At 42.1% G+C, this 19587-nt stretch overlaps 1 long non-coding RNA gene across 1 annotated transcript; it reads right to left on the bottom strand.

Annotated features, from left to right (window-relative positions):
• Positions 1-2005: 2005 nt before the first annotated feature.
• Positions 2006-3003, bottom strand: LOC139084418 (uncharacterized). Its single transcript, XR_011541755.1, has 2 exons — positions 2748-3003; positions 2006-2428 (listed from the first exon to the last, which is right to left on the bottom strand). It is a non-coding gene; the product is annotated as an uncharacterized lncRNA (long non-coding RNA).
• Positions 3004-19587: the final 16584 nt, after the last annotated feature.

Genomic DNA, 19587 nt, shown 5'->3' with positions numbered 1-19587 from the left:
GACCCCCAAACACTTCTCAGGCTCCAGCTCTGGGGCTGGCCACTACTTACCCATCTCCAAAGTCCGGCCTGAGGATGAGGCTGACTCTATCTGTGGAAGAGCTCACAGTGCTGGGGTGTCATGTGGGTAAAGCACACGATCAATTTCCTTCACCGTGATTGCCCAGGAACCATAATAGGCATAATAGATTGAGAAACTGAAAAACACGTCACGAAGTCCAAATTTAAGGACGTGAGTTTGGGTGTTAAGAGCCCCAGATGTTAGATGTACTTTCCTTTTTCATCACACACTGCCTTCTCCTTCTTCATTCCGGAACATTATCCCAGAATAAGAATAATAAAAATCCTAAACACACACTTAGATATACAGAACGTTTACCAGAACAAACATCCTGTTTTCGATGACTTCTTCACCATTGTCCTAATGAAAACAAAGTTGACAAAAGAAAATTCGTATGAAACATTTGAAAATAGATGGAGAGGTTTACCATAGTAAGTAAGCCAACAATGACCTCACTTCTCGTCACCTCCACTCTATCTCCACCCTTCAGACCGCCCCACCTTTCGTCCCATATCTTCTGCTCCAAGCCCTGGATCAGGGAGACAGAGCTGAGAGCACATGCCTCCTGCCTCCTTGTAAATCAATCTTGCAGTAAAGCTGTTTTCTTTTCCCAAAAGCTGATGCCATAATAATTGGTTCTTTATGTGCATCAGGCAAGAGAAACCCAATTTTGTGCAGGAACAGGAGGAGGGATGTCAGTTGAATGGGATCAAAGACACATGTCTAGAGACAATTAGTATTTTGCATTGCTATCAGTTATCTTCCAAAGGAACTCAAAAACAATGAAAAACTAGAAAACAAGGAAAGATGAGACTGGAGGAGTATGATCTCAGCAGTGGTGTTTTTCATGGAAGTACATTTTTCCCACCTATCATAGGGTGGTGTCTGTCATTCAGCCAGCTCACTCATCTGGGGCCATAGATTCAAGTTTGAACTCTAAGACAGATAAAAACTGACAGAGCTGTTTCATTACAAAATCCCAAAACACAAATTGACAAAATGGTCTCTAAAAAGGAAACTATAGATCAATCTCACTTATAAATATTGATGCAACGGCACTGTTAAAGTAACTAGATTAGGCCCAAGATGGAGTCACACATGCTAAGTCCCACGTCAGCAAACTAAAATTTAGCTGAGTTTCTATGCATGGCTCTCCTAGAAAAGGAAGGCCTAGGTCAACCAGCCAGCATTTGCCTGCTCAGCACAAGTTACTTGAGCCGGCTCTAAGACTTCCCTTTGCTCCATAGAAGGAAAGTAACCCTGCTTTAACCAACCTGCAAATGCCCAGCGCAATTTCCTTGTTCCTGCTCACTTTTTTCTATAAAAATCTCTCACCTTGTACAGCTCTTCAGAGCTCCTTTCTAGCAGCTAGATTGGATGCTGCTTGATGCATGAATTGCTAGATCGGTAAATTGTCTGTGGGACACTTTCTTTTAACAGCACCCAACACCACATGACAATAACAACAGAATACGACAAAGTGAGAAATACTAGAAATGGAAGGATAGTCCGATATGAGCAAACCTTTTAATAAAATTCACCATATTAACAAGATAAAAGAGGAGAAAACCCCCCACATAATCATCCCCATAAGGAGAAAAAAATGCAAAGGAGTCATATCCTCAATAATCTGAAATTTGGATAAAGGTGTCAACAAAATAATTTATTTCTGGGTTATTTATAGCTTAATGAAATGGAAAACAACTGTCAATAAGAGAATTATGATGGATTATCAGTCAATATTTAAAATGATAATGAATCTATCTTAAATAAAATGGGATAATTTAGACACGCTATTAATTTTTTTAAGCATAAAAAAGTTTACTATGTAGTGTGTTTGACTCTATTAAGATATACATGCTCCAAATAAGCCTTAAAGGAAAAACAGCAAGAAGCTTTCACTCCTCTTCACACAGTGCTGTAAATAGTCTTATCAGCTCACACATTGCTTTCAACTGGATTGTTTTTATTTGCTTTTGGCATAAGGGGTTGGGGGACTGTTGGAAGTATACATGAGGCTCCTTTTATGGTAAGTTGTAAGTAGGCATACATCAAGCCAGAAACCTTTCAGACTGATTAAAGAATGATACAAAAACAGGGGAAAACAAAAAGAAAATTAAAGTACATATTCATCAAATCTCTACCAAGTACTGCACATTTAAAGCTTACAACAGTAACTCTAAAATCTAACGTTAAACAAATGATTAATATCAGTTTACAACCACTGTCTCATTTAATCTTCATACACACAGAACTTACAAGGTATGTCGTATGTTATCCCCACTTTATAGCTGAGGAATACTTTGCTTGAGGTCATGCAGCTAGTAATTGGAGCCAGGAGTTCTTAACATTGCACACTCTTCTCCCCCTGTGGAAGGTACTTAGTTCAGAGGGCAGTTCTGAGAAGTAAATGTGCTAAGTCACATTTTTTCCCTTAGTCCAGGGCCTGTCATATAGTAAACAGTCATTAAATTATAGGTCTTATTATTAAATTATTAATATTAGTGTTTACTTGTGCATATTCTAGGGTCCCATGTAGAGATTTTCCAACCATTTTGTTTAATCCATGTACTTCAATACCATATGGTACACAGGTGAGAATACCTCCAACTCTGTGATTCCATCAGTCAATAATGAGTTAAGGCTAGGAAGATAGAAGCACACACAGTCAAAAGTTCTTAACTCACCAGTTAGTGAAATTGTGGGTCAGGATGTGAGAAAGTAATGAAGGAATGGGGCCATTCTAGTTGCTGGACAATGTTCTAGTCAGGCATCCACGAGCAGCAATACTTTGGGATGGGCACCACATTCTGGAGTCTGGCTCTCAGCACTTGCAGTCGAAAATCAAATTTAGTCAGTATACACAGAATTATTCAGGCTCTTGGAAATTATTAAAATGAATCAAACTAACCAAATGGCTAATCTTTAAATCACGTTGTCAATTACGTATGTATAATTAGAGATATGCCTCTCCTAGATTGGGATATTCCATCCCCTTATTGCCCTGGCAATGGAACTCATTCTTTTTTTTTTTGAGGAAGACTGGCCCTGAGCTAACATCTGTGCCCATCTTCCTCTATTTTATACGTGGGACAGCTACCACAGCATGGCTTGCCAAGCAGTGCCATGTCCGCACCCAGGATTCGAACCGGTGAACCCCAGGCCACCGAAGCAGAGCGTGCACACTTAACTGCCGTGCCACTGGGCTGGCCCCTGGAACTCATTCTTGTTCCCAGATTGTGCATTGGAAATCACTTCCCTAACTGAAGTACTTCCTCCTTGAATCCCACCAAAGCCTTATTACCTGCTTTATTTTCTGTGGCATTTACCACCATCTAAAACTAATTTCCTTCTGGATTGTCTGCCTTCTTCCACTTGAGTGACAGGTTCTTGCATGTTTGTTCACCGCCATTAACCCCAGCTTCTAGAATAGAGCTTGACACATACTAGGAACTCAATACACGTCTCAACAAGTGAATGTAATCTGCAGGTTGTAAATCCAAGTTAGATGAGAGTCAATTCAAGCTCTTCTCCCTAACAGAGAATAGTTCCCTCGAAACTGGACTCTGTTTCTGAGTCAGTTTGTGCTTTCAGGAATCCCCCCTTAAAATACAATGTATTAGGTTTAAGCCAAGTTATAGAATAACTTGATTTGATTCTTGGTTCCACATTAACCATTCATTAAAATGGAAGCATGAGAGAGAGGGGAGTGTTGGTTATGCAATACAATGTGGAATTCATTCATTTCCTTATCCTTTTAATACATAAATTTCTTAAGCTTCTATCATGTGACAGCATCCCGTGAGATGTGGGATAAGGGGGGTTCTGTTGCCTCATTGCTCACTAATTACAAAACGAAAAAGCAAAATTTTAGTATTTTTCCAGCCAAAGGCAGGTGTCCTTGAACGAAAACAGCTCCGTACAGCTGCTGTGTCAAAAGAAAGAAATAATCTCTATAAAGTCCTGGATTTATCCTAACCACAAAGCAGTGACTCATAGGAGGTGTTGGGAATTCTTCCCAGGGACACCTAAGCCAGACTTGGGAAGTCCAGGAATGCTTTGCAGAGGAAGCCGTACAAAAGATGAGACCAACAGGATGTGTAGGAATACGCCTGAAGAAGACGGGGGACCAGCTTGTGAAGCTGACAGAAGAACAAGCGTGTAGGCACAGCAGCAAGACAGAGTTGTCGGCCTGAAGAACCAAAAGAAGTTCCATACGGTGCGAGCTTAGATTTTGATAAGGAATTTTATCTATTTCTTGATTTAAGTCCTATTTCAATACATGGTTGGAAACTCTCAGATATGCCTGCCTCTCCACCTGCTGGTCATTTTTCTGTTTCCTTTAGGACCTTTCAGTATATCTGGATCCTGTCCTGTTTGTCTTTTTGTCACTTATTTTTTTTTCTCGTATTTTTCCCTGTCTCAGTATTACATGTTCCTGCCTCCATCCTTATTAGTTCACAACACACAATCTTATTCCTTTTCGCTTGCTCTACTTCTAACATTCTCCATTTTTAACTGGAAGCAAATAAAGCTTATTATATTCACACTTGACAAATGTAAAACAAAACTTGGACACGCATGCCTTCAGCAGCGAAGCAGATGAGCCCTGGTTTTCCGTTCTGCAGCACGGTTCCGGGTAAATGGACGAGGCTGTGGCACAGAGCTTGGCACTGAAATTGTGGCTCTACCACTTACTGGCTGAGCGACAGGTACATTTTACTTAAGCTAAGCTTCAGTTTCCTCATCCATAAAATGAGAGGATTAACAGAATCTACCTGACGGCGGTTTTAGCAGAAAGTCTTGTCTACTATTATTGTGAAGCCCCTCAGGGTGAGAACTCTGGGTCTCTAACTCGGCCGGACTTTCAGTCACTAACCTCTCCGGATTCTGAATGCCTACCCTACCGATGTTTGAAGCAAGCAATGGGTTATCGTTAACACAAAGAAGCATTCAAAGGGAGGACCCATTTTCTACGCGAATGTGGGAAGGAGGCACTGCCGCGTGACCTGTCTTCACATACCCAGGATTCCAGAAAAGGACTAGACCCTGAAACAACTCAAGGAATGTTATGTTGGCAAAGCGATTCTCGGACCCTCCACGAAGAACCTCGTTTGGGACCGGGGGGGACCCACTTCCAGCGGTAGCAGGACACGGAGGGTCCTCTAGGAGCCGAGGCGGAACTCGGCAGGATGAAGCCAAAATGGCGGGCGGCAGTTGCACGCCGTGGCCCCGGGCACTTCCGGCGGGGCCGTAAGTCCGTCCCCGGTCCCACTCTGCCGGCTGCTAGCTGAGTGTTGCTCCTTAGTTCCTAGGGTTTGAAGAGGCCGCGGAAGTTAAAGGCCAGGTACTGCGCCTGGAACCGGATCTCCATGAATGACCGCTGTAGGCAGGGCTGGGTTGGCCCTGATAGGTCCAGGAGCCGGGAGTGACACGATGGGGGTGTGGCGGGGTGAGAAGAGCCTCTTCCTCCTCCTGGGACTGGAGGTAAGGAATTTGCATAAAGCCCTTTACTGCCTGGAGTCGTGGTTAAAGGATAAGGAAAAGGTTAAAGAAAGCTCAAAGGGCTGTGTGGGGCCGGCATCTCCACCACGGCGTTGGTCTCAGCCTTTCCTCAGAGGTTTTCTTACCACTTAGGAGAGTTGTTAGCATCGCAAGCTGTGATCTAACGTCACACAGATCTGTGCTTAAATCTTGGCTTTGTCTCACTTCCTGAGTGATTTCATTAAGTTACTTAAGTTCCCTAAACTTCATATTTTTATCTCTAAAGTGCAGAAAATAATTGTACTTGTTTTAGAGTTACTGTGAGGAAATATGTATATCACACAACACTGAGCCTTGTACATAGTAAGCGTTGAATTTATACTTGCTCTTTCACGTTTGTGTGAGTTAATGAAAACTTGCCTGCTTTGCTTCATCTTGTCCTGGCGGCCCATGGCACTCTCTTGGCAAACCACCTATGCCAAACAAAGATTCATCACAAACTGAAAGCTCTTTATTTTAGGAAAGTATGAATAAGGTGGTTCATATTGCCTTTAAAAAACGGTAAAAGGAAACTGAGAGGTGGATTGTCACCATAGTTTGGGGTGTTTAGGCTCATGAAAAGATTCTCGGAAGAAGAGACAATGGAAGGAAGAGAAGAGAGAATGAACATTCCAGGCAAGTGTAACAGCATGTGAGAAGGCCCCACAGTGAGCTGGAGCACGGCAGCTGTGGGGAACTGAGTTAGCTTTGTTTGAACTGAGATATTAATGATGGAATGGAGAGAAGTAGAGAGGAAGAGGAAAGCAGGGCTGGATTTTGTATGGCCTTGTAAGTCCTGTCAAAGAGTTATTCAAATTATCCTTCCCGATCATGTGTTTATAATGTATGAGTTAGATTAATAACCTTAGGATAAAGACAATATGGAATTGGCAAATTACAGTTACCCCATATAGTAACAGAGGCCACCTTTCCATAGAACACCAAGTAAAGTGACATCTCAGGTCCATACATCATGTGGCATGAAGGAATGCTCTACTTTAAGTGGTTGACCCTTTACAGAGGATCCTGGAGGTATCTGGATAAAAGTCTAAAGCTGTCATTGCTAACTCAGCCTCATTCAGCAATGGTTTTGAGGACATAAATTCCTAATGCTGCGCTGGAGAAAGAGGAACAGGAGAGGGATATACGCTCTTGCTTTGAGAGAGAAACTTTCTACTATCTCACTTCAGGTGTTGGCAGCAAGCTCTAAATGACTGGAATTCCCAAGGATGAGAAGGAAACACTAGGAAAGCTGCCAAAGAAACGGAGTGGCTATGAGTGGGTGTTCTGCATGGAATCAAATGGCCTGAGTTGAAACCTCACACCCCAACTAAATTATTTGACTAAATTACCTAATCTCTTTGACCCTTAATTTCTTCATTTATAAAATAGGTACAGTAGTACAATCATCAAGTTGTTGGGAGGAGTAAACAAAATACTTCACGGAGGGGCCAGCCCGGTGGTGCAGCGGTTAAGTGCACACGTTCCACTTCCCAGTCACCTGGGGTTCACCGGCCCGGATCCCGGGTGCGGACATGGCACCGCTTGGCAAAAGCCATGCTGTGGTAGGTGTCCCACATATAAAGTAGAGGAAGATGGGCATGGATGTTAGCTCCGGGCCAGGCTTCCTCAGCAAAAAGAGGAGGATTGGCAGTAGTTAGCTCAGGGCTAATCTTCCTCAAAATAAATAAATAAATAAATAAACTTCACGGAGAGCTGTACCCTAGTTTTTGGCGTGTAATAAGACCTCAGTAAATCCTAAGCATTATGGTTCTTAGTATTTTGCATCTTTAATCTTTCACATTTTTGTAAGCATGTGATCATTTGAATTTTACAACTTTGCTACAATAAGTGTTGTAGAATCAGAAAGCTGTACTTAGTAAACTTGCCCGGCATTCATCTAAATTCTCTAGTTTCTTTTTTTCCAGTTTTTCATTTATTTCTTGAAGGCATTATATTAGTTTACTAGGGCTGCCATACCTAACAAAATGCCACAGAGTAGGTGGCTTAAACACATTTCTCACAGTTCTGGAGGCTAGATGTCTTAAGATCAAGGTGTCGGCAGAGTTGGTTTCTTCTGCATCTTCTCTGCTTGGCTTACGAGTGCCCACCATCTGGCAGTGTTCTCAGATAGGTTTCCTCTGTGTGCACATGTCTGTGTCCTAATTTCCTCTTACTAAAGACACCAGTCACATTGGATCAGGGCCCACCCTATGGCCTTGTTTCACCTTAATTACCTCTTTAAAAGCCCTGTCTCCAAATACAGTCACATTCTGAGGTCCTGGGGGTTAGGACTTCAACATTTGAATTTGGGAAGGGGGGCACAATTCAGCTCATAACAGCATTTTTTTTTTTTTAAAAAGCCTCTTTTTGTAGAAACACAAAAGTAGAAAAAACCAGTACAATAGATCCCACTACTCATCACCCAGCTTCAGGGTCATTAGCTCTTTTCCAGTCCCCTTGCAGTGACACTCATGCTCTCCTCTTTCCTTCTGAATTTCTTGGAAGCGATTCCCTGACGTCACAGCACTCCATCTGCAAATATTTCAGCATTGATCTCCAAAGCACAAAATATAACCACAACATCATTTTATCACCTGTAAAAAACAATTCTGTATCATCAAATATCTAGTCTGGGCTCAAGTTTCCAGGCATCTCATAAATTGTTCATTTAAATCAAGATCCAGATAAGGTTCACATTGTGATTAGGTGATATATCTTTTCAATCTTTTTTTAATCTATAGATTTAGTCTTTAAAAAATGTAATGTACGTATAGATCTAGTCTTAGCCTGCCTGCGGACATGATCTCTTCCCCTTCCCCATTTTCCTTTGTAATACTTGTTAATATCTATCATACAACATGTTTATTTGTGTGCCTAGGGTACTGTATCTCCACCTGCCCATCATTAGAATAAAAACTTCCTAAGAGCAGGAGGAACTTTGTGGGGAGCAAATATTGGAATGTGCCTGACCAATGATCCCTTCTAACAGTGATTTTTCTCTAGGAACTTTTTCTCCTTGAACTGGGGAGGCTGGGAGAGAGGTCTTACATTTATTTTTATGATGGTTATTCTCTCCTAAACGGAAGTGATTTTTTCTGGGTGATAGGCTCAGCAAGAGGAGGTCTTATGACTAGATGATAATTGTTTTTTCTGTTTAGAAATTATACAAGACACTAGCCTCCCAGATCAACCCTGGTAGGATTAGAGAAGGAAAATGGAGAAAAACATGGCAATGAGGTCCAGGGGGACAGTTTGGAAGGGGGATATGTGGGATGGTGGCTTTGGCCTGGCAGGAGGTAGCCTAGTGTCAAAGAGAAAACACAGTGGGCAGTTAAGGAGAAGACTTTATTTAGGTTATTGCAACAGGGAGGGCACCCCAGATCCACAGATCAGAGTGTCTCGGCAGATTGGTTCTACCTTCGTCCTCTGTAGTAAGGGATAACCAAGTTGCAGGTGGAGTTGTTTGCAAGAAGGGCAAGTCTAAGTTATCTGACCAGCAACCGTTTTCCTCTGTGGTTAGCTAGTTTCAGCGAGACAGACACTTCTAATCTCAGTTACTCAAAGAACAAGAAGTTGGAGTGTCTGTGTGTAGCCTTGTCAGCAGGTTCAGGCAAAAGGGTCTGTGTCTGGCCTTGCCAAAGGTAAACAAGGGAGCCATCCTTGACTCTTATGGGAGCCATGAGAAACAGTGGACAGCGAGTCTTATCTAAGCCATGGGGAAGGGTAATTTTTTGAGTTAAGCTGTTTCCTAGAAGACAGATGTTGGGGGGGAGGGTTTCCCCAAACAAAAGATTGGAGGATTTCTTAAGCCTAGCTGTTTTTTTGGAGCACAGGGCTCAGGTAAAGTTCAACACTGTCACTAACTTGGTTGTTAGAGGACAGAATAGGTAGGGAGGTGCTGGAGTCTCATTGCCTTGAGACAAACTGTCCACAAACGCACACTCTGAAGCAGGTGTATTCAGCTGCAACACCAGGGCAGTTGCCTAAGGCCTGGCTTGTGCTGAGTGGAGAAGTGGAGACTGGTCTCAGGGAAGTTGTTTTCCCATCCTTCTGCCTCCAAACCCACAGAGCTGGGCAGTCACAGTCTGAGAGTCTCTCCCTACTGTTGCTTCTCCTGAGAAGCAAACGTTGAAGATCAGACCTGAGTTGTTATTTCTTGGGGTGGGGAGTGACTGGCTGTGGGTTTTCTGGTGCTCTCCACCCTAGGGCTCATCCGCTCCCCACCCCTTTAGCTAATCGGAGCTGATTGGGCCCGTCTGGTCTTCATTCATTCCTTTGCCCCACAGAAGGCACGTGGTATTTTTATGTTCAGGACGGATGTAGTTTACAATCAGTCGTATAATGGGCTCAGGAAAATGAGTGGGAGAAAAATCCACCAAAGCACTGACGCTTTCTTTGGGTAGTGGTGCCATAAGTGGTTGTTTATTTATGTGCTTTCAAAATTTCTGAAGTAACTAATGGCGTACACAGCCCTGTCAGACCCCCTCTCCACAGGCCCTTGGCTCAGGCCTGAAGCAGTGCTCAAGGAAGGACTGGAGAAGGCACAAGCGGGGACAAGTTTATATGAGTAGCCCCTCCTCTGCAGGTCAGTGAAGGGGCAGAAAGGCCCAGGGTAACCCAGTCCCACCGCATCTCCTATAGCTTTCTTGGTCTCCTCCTGTGCTCCTCTCTCACTGCGTGGGTAGAAAGAGCCCTCAGAGACCTGGGGGCTGCTCCCCAGCATGAGTGACCCCCTGTGGCTCAGACCTCAGAGCAGGTCAACCTGGCCTAGCCCAGTGATCTGTCTGTTCTCCAACCAGTGCTTACTCAGCTGCCCTCCCTCTCTGTAGCCCTGGGAACAACAGGCCAAACTTGCCTGTACGCTGAGCCATGGCTTCTGGGTTGGTGGCTACAGGATGTTCTAGCACAAGCAGAAACCAAGAAGCCCTCCTAGTTTCTCCTGTCCCTTTCCTCAGACTCAGGGAAGCTCCTGACTCTGTGTCCTCAATCGCTCTCTGGACCTAAAGATGCTGGTGCCAGACATCTGCTCGTATCTGACTCCAGCCAGTTCTGGCCCAATAATCTTCTCATTGTGACATAGAAAGGGACCAGGCTTCACAAGTTCTGAGTACTGTGACTCTTTTTGGTTGTTCAAAATAACTTTTAAATTGTCATGGTAACAGTTTGTCATGGTAACAGCAGTTGAAAGTGAATTTGTGCTCATGGTCATTAACTCTTCCCCTCCCAACTTCCCATTAAATATGTTTGAGAACTCAGGAAGGCTGACTCTCAAGAGCACCCAGAAACCGAGTCCTCCAGTCTGGGATGAGCGGTTATTTTTACACCTGGTGTACTAAAATGAAACTCACCAACAATGGTGACGTCGAGCTCTCCCTTGAGAGAAGGCCAGTCTCAGAGTGACAGGCAGTAAGCAGAGCCTACCTATCTCCATCACATCTGGCTTCTTACATCAGAGGCTCAGGGTCTGTTGACGAGGAGACTCATGGGCAGTCCTGCCACTGGGCTGCTCCTGCCTTTGGAGGAAGCAGTGGAGAGCTGCTTTCTCAGCCCCAAATGGCTGCCTCGGAGCAGCTGCAGCGTACTGCATTCCAGGGATGGTGCTTTCTGTGGAGTCAGAGAAACACTCCCACAGTGACTTTGAAGGGAAGCTGGAACCTTGGGAGGTGCTGTTGCTGTGAGAGTCAGAAGGAAGAGCTCAGGGTAGAAGAGAAACAGGGACCATGCAGACCTTGATGACCCTGATCCCACCGTAGAACGTATTTATGTCCTGGGTCTCAGGCAGGACTGGGATCCTGGACCAGGGGAGACTTTATTCAGCTTTGTGGGGGCATGGTGGCACCATGTATCCTCACTCCAGTTGTCTTCTGAGAGTCACTCCTTACTGACTTCTCTTCATACAAACGAGGAGAAGTGGTTCTTTCAGTTGGTTTTATAAGATCGAAGTGCTCTTTTTGATTGACTGAATTCACAAGCCAGATCAGAGACTTTCTAGTTCAGGAAACAATTACCTGCACATGTCCTCCCTTATTCACCAAGTCCAGTGTTTACTCCTAGCCCCGTGCGTTCACTCTGGACGTCATCCTAAGCTTGCTGTGGCCAGTACACGTCTCTCGTTTTCAGGGGATCATCCCCTCCTTCCATGCTTCTACTTCCTATTTCTTATGCATCCTGTTCTGTGTGGTTTCCAGCTGCTCTCATTCTACACAGACCCTTTAGGGGAATGTGCTGACCTCAAGATGCTCCTGGTATCAAGGTGGTAAGGAATGGCATCTAAAACCTGATTCAAAGTTCCATGCTATCCCATGATGTCACAGGGGCCGAGGCCTGTCTACGTGGTGACCTACCTCACAACCCCCATAAACAGCCCATATTCCATAAAATGTAGGGGTTTTGTGATTATCAGGAGATCAGGATAAGAAGAAACCTTAAAAATAACTCCATCAGCTCAAGTAGGATGAGCCTGCCCCAGTGTGTTCGTCTAGTGACCCTCTTAAGAGAGATTTTATGCATATACGAACAGTAGATGGAGGAGTCAGTTGTCTGCCCTCGATGGTGCTGGTAACAGGTCTTTGTAGACTTCATACTCCCAATGCATCACAGGTACATGGTCACTTACAGATCAGGTCCTCAAAAAATGTTAAATTAGTCCAGGCAAAGGGGGAAATGTTTTCTAGACATTGAATTCAGTAGCACCTGTTGTGGGGGGAGGGGGCCTCCAGGGACTGTTCCGACTGAGGAGGCTCATGGGGTCAGGATAGGGTCTGAGAACTCAACAGAAAAGTCTACAGTGTGCAGCACTGCAGGGAGAAGGGTTTTGAGATGGTGACAGAGAGAGGCAGGATCTGAGGAGCCTGAACAGGGCCAGCAGCTTTTCTGCTGCCTGAGACCTCAGCCAAAGTCACTCCTTCTGCCCTCTCCCCATCCTGGGCATGCGGTGCCCATAGCAGTGAACCCAGGAAAGGAAAAAGGGAAGGCAGAGGAATAGAAAAACGGAGGGAACAAACAGAAGACAAATAATAAGATGGAGGAATGGATGGTGTTTTCTAATACCACATGTGTGTGGTTTGTTTGGGTTTTTTCTCTGATGCCAAATACATGTTGTTTCCACACCAACCAATTCTCTGACGCTAGCTGGGTGTCCAAAAATTCAATCCAGTAATGACACTATCTGGAGTTAGCATCAGATCCCACAAGATAAAGAGTTCCACAAGACTGAGTCCACTTCAGATGCCAGCTACAAATGGGATGCCCAGGCCACCTACTCTTCTGCCTGGCTGACTATAAATTCGGGGGTTCCCACAACCCCCTCAGGTTTGATAATGACTTACAGAACTCAGGAAAGCACTTCACTTACAATTACTAGTTATAAAGGATGCAACTCAGCCAAATGGAAGTGATGTATAGGACAAGGTATAGGTGTGGGTGGTACAGAGCTTCCATGCCCACTCCAGGCATGCTACTCTACCAACACATTTATGTGTTCACCAACCCAGAAGCTCTCCAAAACTTTTAGGGGTTTTTCTGGAAGTCTCATTACCTAGGCGTGATTGATTATATCATTGGCAATTGGTGATTGAACTCAATAATATCTGACCCCTCTCCCCTCCCAGGAGGTCAACGGTGGTGCTAAAAGTTTTAATCCTCTAATTGTGTGGTTGATTCTTCTAGCCACTGGTACCCCCTCCCCACCATGACTCATCTCATTAGCATAAAAAAGACAGTAAATTCCAAGGGTTTTAGGAGCTCTGTGCCAGGGACCCAGACAAAGACTAAGTATTTTTTTTATTATACCACACAGACATAAATCTAATAACCTATTAAATTACATACCAATAGTTACATTATACATTATATTACACACCAATAATTATATTACATTACATTATGTAATTACATTACATTACATGCCAATATTTGCATTAAATACATATGGCTTAAAACACATCAATTAAGAGGTAGAAACTCAAAGTGGATTAGACTTGAATGTAAGACCTGAAACCTTAAAACTCCTACAATAAAACATAGGCAGTATACTCTTTGACATTGGTCTTCGAAGTATCTTTTTGAATACCATGTCTCCTCAGGCAAGGGAAACAAAAGAAACAATAAGTGGGACTATGTCATACTAAAAAGTGCCTGCATGGCAAAAGAAACCATCAACAAAACAAAAAGACAACCCACCAACTGGGAGAAAATAGTTGCAAATCATATATCCAACAAGGAGTTAATTCCCCAAATATATAAAGATCTCATACAACTCAACAACAACAAAAAATGAACAAAGTGATCAAAAAATGGGCATTTTTCCAAAGAAGATATATGGATGGCCAACAGGCACATGAAAAGGTGTTCAACATCACTGATAATTAGGGAAATGCAAATCAAAACTACAATGAGATATCACTTCATGCCTGTCAGAATGGCTATTACTAAAAAGACGAGAAGTGTTGGAGAGGATGCGGAGAAAAGGGAACCCTCATATACCACTGGTAGGAATGCAAACTCATGCAGCCACTATGGAAAACAGTATAGAGAGTTCTCAGAAAATTAAAAATAGAACTACCATATGATCCAGCTATTCCACTTCTGGATATTTATCCAAAGAACACAAAAACACTAATTCAAAAAGATATATGCACCCCTACGTTCATCACAGCATTATTCACAATAGCCAAGATATGGAAGCAACCCACGTGCCCATCAACAGATGAATGGATAAAGAAGATGTGATATATATACACAGTGGAATACTACTCAGACATAAAAAAGAAAATCGTGCCATTTGTGACATGGATAGACCTCAAAGGTATTACGCTAAGCAAAATAAGTTAGAGAAAGACAAATACCATCTGATTTCACTCATATGTGGAAGACAAACAAACAAAAAGATAGATAAGGAGAACCAATTGGTGGTTACCAGAGAAAGGGGCAGGGGAGGGCCAAAGGGGTAAAGGGGCACATATGTGTGGTGATGGACAAAAACTGGACTTTTGGTGATGAACACGATGCATTTTATACAGAAGCTGAAATATAATAATGCACACCTGAAATTTACACAAAGTATAAACCAATGTGATCTCAAAAAATAAATAAATAAAAGTGAGGATAGTTTAAGGGACCTCTGGGACAATATCGAGCATTCTAACATTTGCGTTATAGGGGTCCCAGAAGGAGAAAGGAAGGGGCAGAGAACTTATTTGAAGAAATAATAGCTAAAAATTTTCCTAACCTGGGTAAGGAAACAGACATTCAGGTCCAGGAAGCACGAAGAGTCCCAAACAAGATGAACCCAAAGAGGTCCACACAAAGACATATTATAATGAAAATGTCAAAAGTTAAAGATAAAGAGGGGGGCTGGCCCCATGGCCGAGTGGTTAGGTTCATGTGCTCTGCTTCAGCGGCCCAGGGTTTCACCGGTTCAAGTCCTGGGCGCGGACATGGCACCACTCACCAAGCCATGCTGCGGCAGCATCCTGCATGCCACAACTGGAAGGACCTACAACTAAAAGTACACAACTATGTACTGGGGGGCTTTGGGAGAAAAAGAAAAAAATAAAATCTTAAAACAAAACGAAACAAAAAAGATAAAGAGAGAATCTTAAAAGTAGTAAGAGAAAAGCAACAAGTCATGGAAACTCCCAATAGACATCAGATGACTTTTCAGCAGAACCTTTGCAGGCTAGAAAGGAGTGGCATGATATATTCAAAGTGCTGAAAGGAAAAAACGTACAGCCAAGAACACTCTCCCAGGCAAAGTCATCATTCAGAATGGAAGGAGAGAGAGTTTTCCAGACAAGCAAAAACTAGAGGAGTTCATCATCACTAAACTGACTTTACAGGAACTGTTAAAGGGACTTCTTTAAGTGAAAGGGAAAAGGCCACAAACAGAAATAAGAAAACCACGAAAGAAAAAATCTCACTGGTAAAGGCAAGCATATAGTAAAGGTAGTGGACCAACCACTTAGAAAGTTCGTATGAAGGTTAAAAGACAAAAGTAGTAAAATCATCTTTATCTGCAATAAGAAGTTAAGGGATACAGAAAGTAAAGGGAGGTAAAATATGACATCAAAAACAAAACGCGGGGTGGTGGTGGTAAAAATGTAGGACTTTTAGAATGTGTTCAGAATTAAGAGACCATCAACTTAAAATAGACTGTTATATATACTGGTTGTTGTATATGAACCTTATGATAACCACAAACCAAAAATCTGTAACAGATACACAAAAAATAGAGAGAAAGGAATCTAAACGTTGCACTAAAGAAAGTCATCAAATCACAAGGGAAGAGAGCTAGAGAAGAAGAAAGGAACAAAGATGAAATGCAAAAACAATTAACAAAATGGCAATATAGGCATACCTTGAAGATATTGCAGGCTCAGTTCCAGACTACGGCAATAAAGTGAATATCACAATAAAGTGAGCCTCACAAAAGTTTTGGTTTCTCAGTACATATAAAAGTTATGTTTACACTATACTGTAGTCTTTTAAGTGTGCAATAGCATTATGTGTAAAAAAAACAAGGAAAGGAAAAAACCTACAACCTGAACATACCTTAATTAAAAAATACTTTATTGCTAAAAAATGTTAACCATCACCTGAGCCTACAGCAAGTTGTAATCTTTTTGCTGATGGAAGGTCTTGTAATAAATGCAATTATCTGTGAAGTGCAATAAAAAAAAAAGCACAGTAAAAAGAGGTATGCTTGTAACTACATACCTATCAATAATTACTTTACATGTAAATGGACTAAATGCTGCAATCAAAGGACATAAGGTGGCTGAATGGATAAAGATACAAGACCCATATTTATGCTGCCTATAACAGACATACTTCAGATCTAAAGACACTCACAGACGGAAAGTGAAGGGACGGAAAAAGATATTCCATGAAAATGGTAATGAAAAGAAAGCTGAAGTAGCTATACTTATATCAGAAAAAATAGACTTAAAAACAAAAACTGTGGGGCCCGGCCTGGTGGCACAGAGGTTAGGTTTGCATGTTCCGTTTCTCGGTGGCCCGGGGTTCACTAGTTCGGATCCTGGGTGCGGACATGGCACCACTTGGCATGCCATGCTGTGGTAGGCGTCCCACATACAAAGTAGAGGAAGATGGGCATGGATGTTAGCTCAGGGCCAGGCTTCCTCAGCAAAAAGAGAAGGACTGGCAGTAGTTAGTTCAGGGCTAATCTTCCTCAAAAAAAAAAAAAAAAACCCAAAACTGTAATGAGACAAAGAAAGGCATTACATAATGATAAAGGGAGCAATCCAACAAGATATAACGCTTGTAAATATGTATGCACCCAATACAGGAGCACCTCAATACATAAAGCAAATATTAACAGACATAAAAGGAGAAACTAACAGTAACAATAATAGTAGGGGGGGCTGGCCCCATGGCCGAGTGGTTGAGTTTGTGCACTCCACTTTGGCGGCCCAGGGTTTTGCTGGTTCGGATCCTGGGCACGGACATGGCACTGCTCATCAGGCCATGCTCCCCACACAGCACAACCAGAAGGACATACAACTAAGAATATACAACTATGTACTAGAGGGCTTTGGGGAGGAGAATGAAAAAAAATAATAGTAGGGGACTTTAACACCTCACTTACATCATTGGATAGATCATCCAGACAGAAAATCAACAAGGAAACACTGGTCTTAAATGACCCATTAGACCAGATGTATTTAATGGATATATACAGAACATTTCATCCAAAGATGGCAGAGTGCACATTCTTTTCAAATGCACATGGAACATTCTCTAGGACAGATCACAGGTTAGGCCATGATACAAGTCTCAATAAATTTAAGAAGATTTAAATTATATCAAGCATCTTTTCTGACCACAACAGTATGAAACTAGAAATCAATTACAAGAAGAAAACTGGGGAAAAAAACACATTGAGGCTAAACAACATGCTACTAAATAACCAATGGGTCAATGAAGAAATCAAAGAGGAAATAAAAAAAATACCTTGAGACAAATGAAAAGGGAAACACATGGTCCAAAATCTATAGGATGCAGCATGCAGTTCTAGAGGGAAGTTTATGGCAACCCAGGCCTATCTCAAGGAACAAGAAAAATCTCAAATAATCTAACTTTACACCTAAGGGAACTAGAAAAAGAAGAAGCAACAAAGCCCAAAGTTAGGAGAAGGAAAGAAATAATAAAACTCAGAGTGGAAATAAATGAGAGACTAAAAAAACAATAGAAAAGATCAATGAAACCAAGAGCTAGTTCTTTGAAAAGATAAACAAAATTGATAAATCTTTAGCCAAACTCATCAAGAAAAAGAGAGAGGGCTCAAACAAATAAAATCAGAAGTGAGGGGGGCCTGCCCTGTGGCTGAGTGGTTAAGTTCGCACTCTCTGCTTCAGCAGCCCAGGGTTTTGCCAGTTTGGATCCTGGATGCAGACCTAGCACTGCTCATCAGGCCATGTTAAGGTGGCTTCCCACAGAGCAGAGCTATAAGGACCTATGACTAGAATATACAACTGTGTACTGGGGGGCTTTGGGGAGAAGAAGAAGGAAAAAAAGAAGATTGGCAACAGAAGTTAGCTTAGGTGCCAATCTAAAAAAGAAAAAAGAAATGAAAGAGAAGTTACAACTGACACCACAGAAATACAAAGGATCATAAGAGATTACTATGAGCAATTATATGTAATAAATTGGACAACCTAGAATAAATGGATAAATTCCTAGAAAGATACAATCTTCCAAGACTGAATCAGGAAGAAAGATAAAATCTGAACAGACCAATTACTAGAAATGAAATTGAATCATAATAAAAAAACTCCCAACAAACACAAGTCCAGGACCAGATGGCCTCACAGGTGAATTCTAACAAATATTTAAAGAAGAGTTAATACCCTTCCTTCTCAAACCATCCCAAAAAATTGAAGGAGGATCACTCCCAAACTCATTCTACAAGGCCAGCATCACCCTGATACCAAAAACAGACAAAGACATCACAAAAAAAGAAAATTACAGGTCAATATCCTTGATGAACATAGATGCAAAAATCTTCAATGAAATATAAGCAAACCAAATTCAACAGCGTATTAAAAGGATCATATACCATGACCAACTGGGATTTATTACAAGGATGCAAGGATGGTTCAATATCCACAAATCAATTGATGTGATACACCACATTAACAAAGTGAAGGATAAAAATCATATGATCATCTCAATAGATGCAGAAAAAGCATTTAGCAAAATTCAACATCCATTTATGATAAACCCCACAACAAAGTGGGTATAGTGGGAACATACCTCAATATGATAAAGGCCATATATGACAAACCCATGTCTAACATCATACTCAATGGTGAAAAGCTGAAAGGTTCTCTTCTAACATTAGGAACAAGACAAGGATGCCCACTCTCGCCATTCTTATTCAACATATTATTAGAAGTCCTAGCTACAGCAATCAGACAAGAAAAAGAAATAAAAAGCATCCAAATTGGAAAGGAAAAAGTAAAACTGTCACTTTTTGAATATGACTTGATACTATATATAAAAAGCTCTAAGGGCTCCATCAAGAAACTATTAGAGCTAATAAATGAGTTCAGTAAAGTTGCAGGATATGAAATAAATATACAGAAATCAGTTGTGTTTCTATACACTAATAATGAACTATCAGAAACAGAAATTAAGAAAACAATTCCAGGGCCGGCCCCATGGCTGAGTGGTTAAGTTCGTGCGCTCCGCAGCCATGGCCTAGGGTTTTGCCAGTTCGGATCCTGGGCGTGGACATTGCACCACTCATCAGGCCATGTTAAGGTGGCGCCCCACATGCCATAACTAGAAGGACCTGCAACTAAGATACACATCTATGTACAGGGGTGGTTTGGGGAGATAAAGCAGAAAAAAAAGAAGATTGGCAACAGTTGTTAGCTCAGGTGCCAATCTTTGGGGGAAAAAAAAGAAAACAATTCCATTTACAATTATATCAAAAGGAATAAAATACCTAGCAATAAATTTAACCAAGGAGGTAAA

The sequence above is a fragment of the Equus przewalskii genome, chromosome 7 (genome assembly GCF_037783145.1).
Source record: "Equus przewalskii isolate Varuska chromosome 7, EquPr2, whole genome shotgun sequence".
Taxonomy (NCBI): Eukaryota; Metazoa; Chordata; class Mammalia; order Perissodactyla; family Equidae; genus Equus; species Equus przewalskii.
This window is presented reverse-complemented; position numbering and strand designations above follow the sequence as displayed.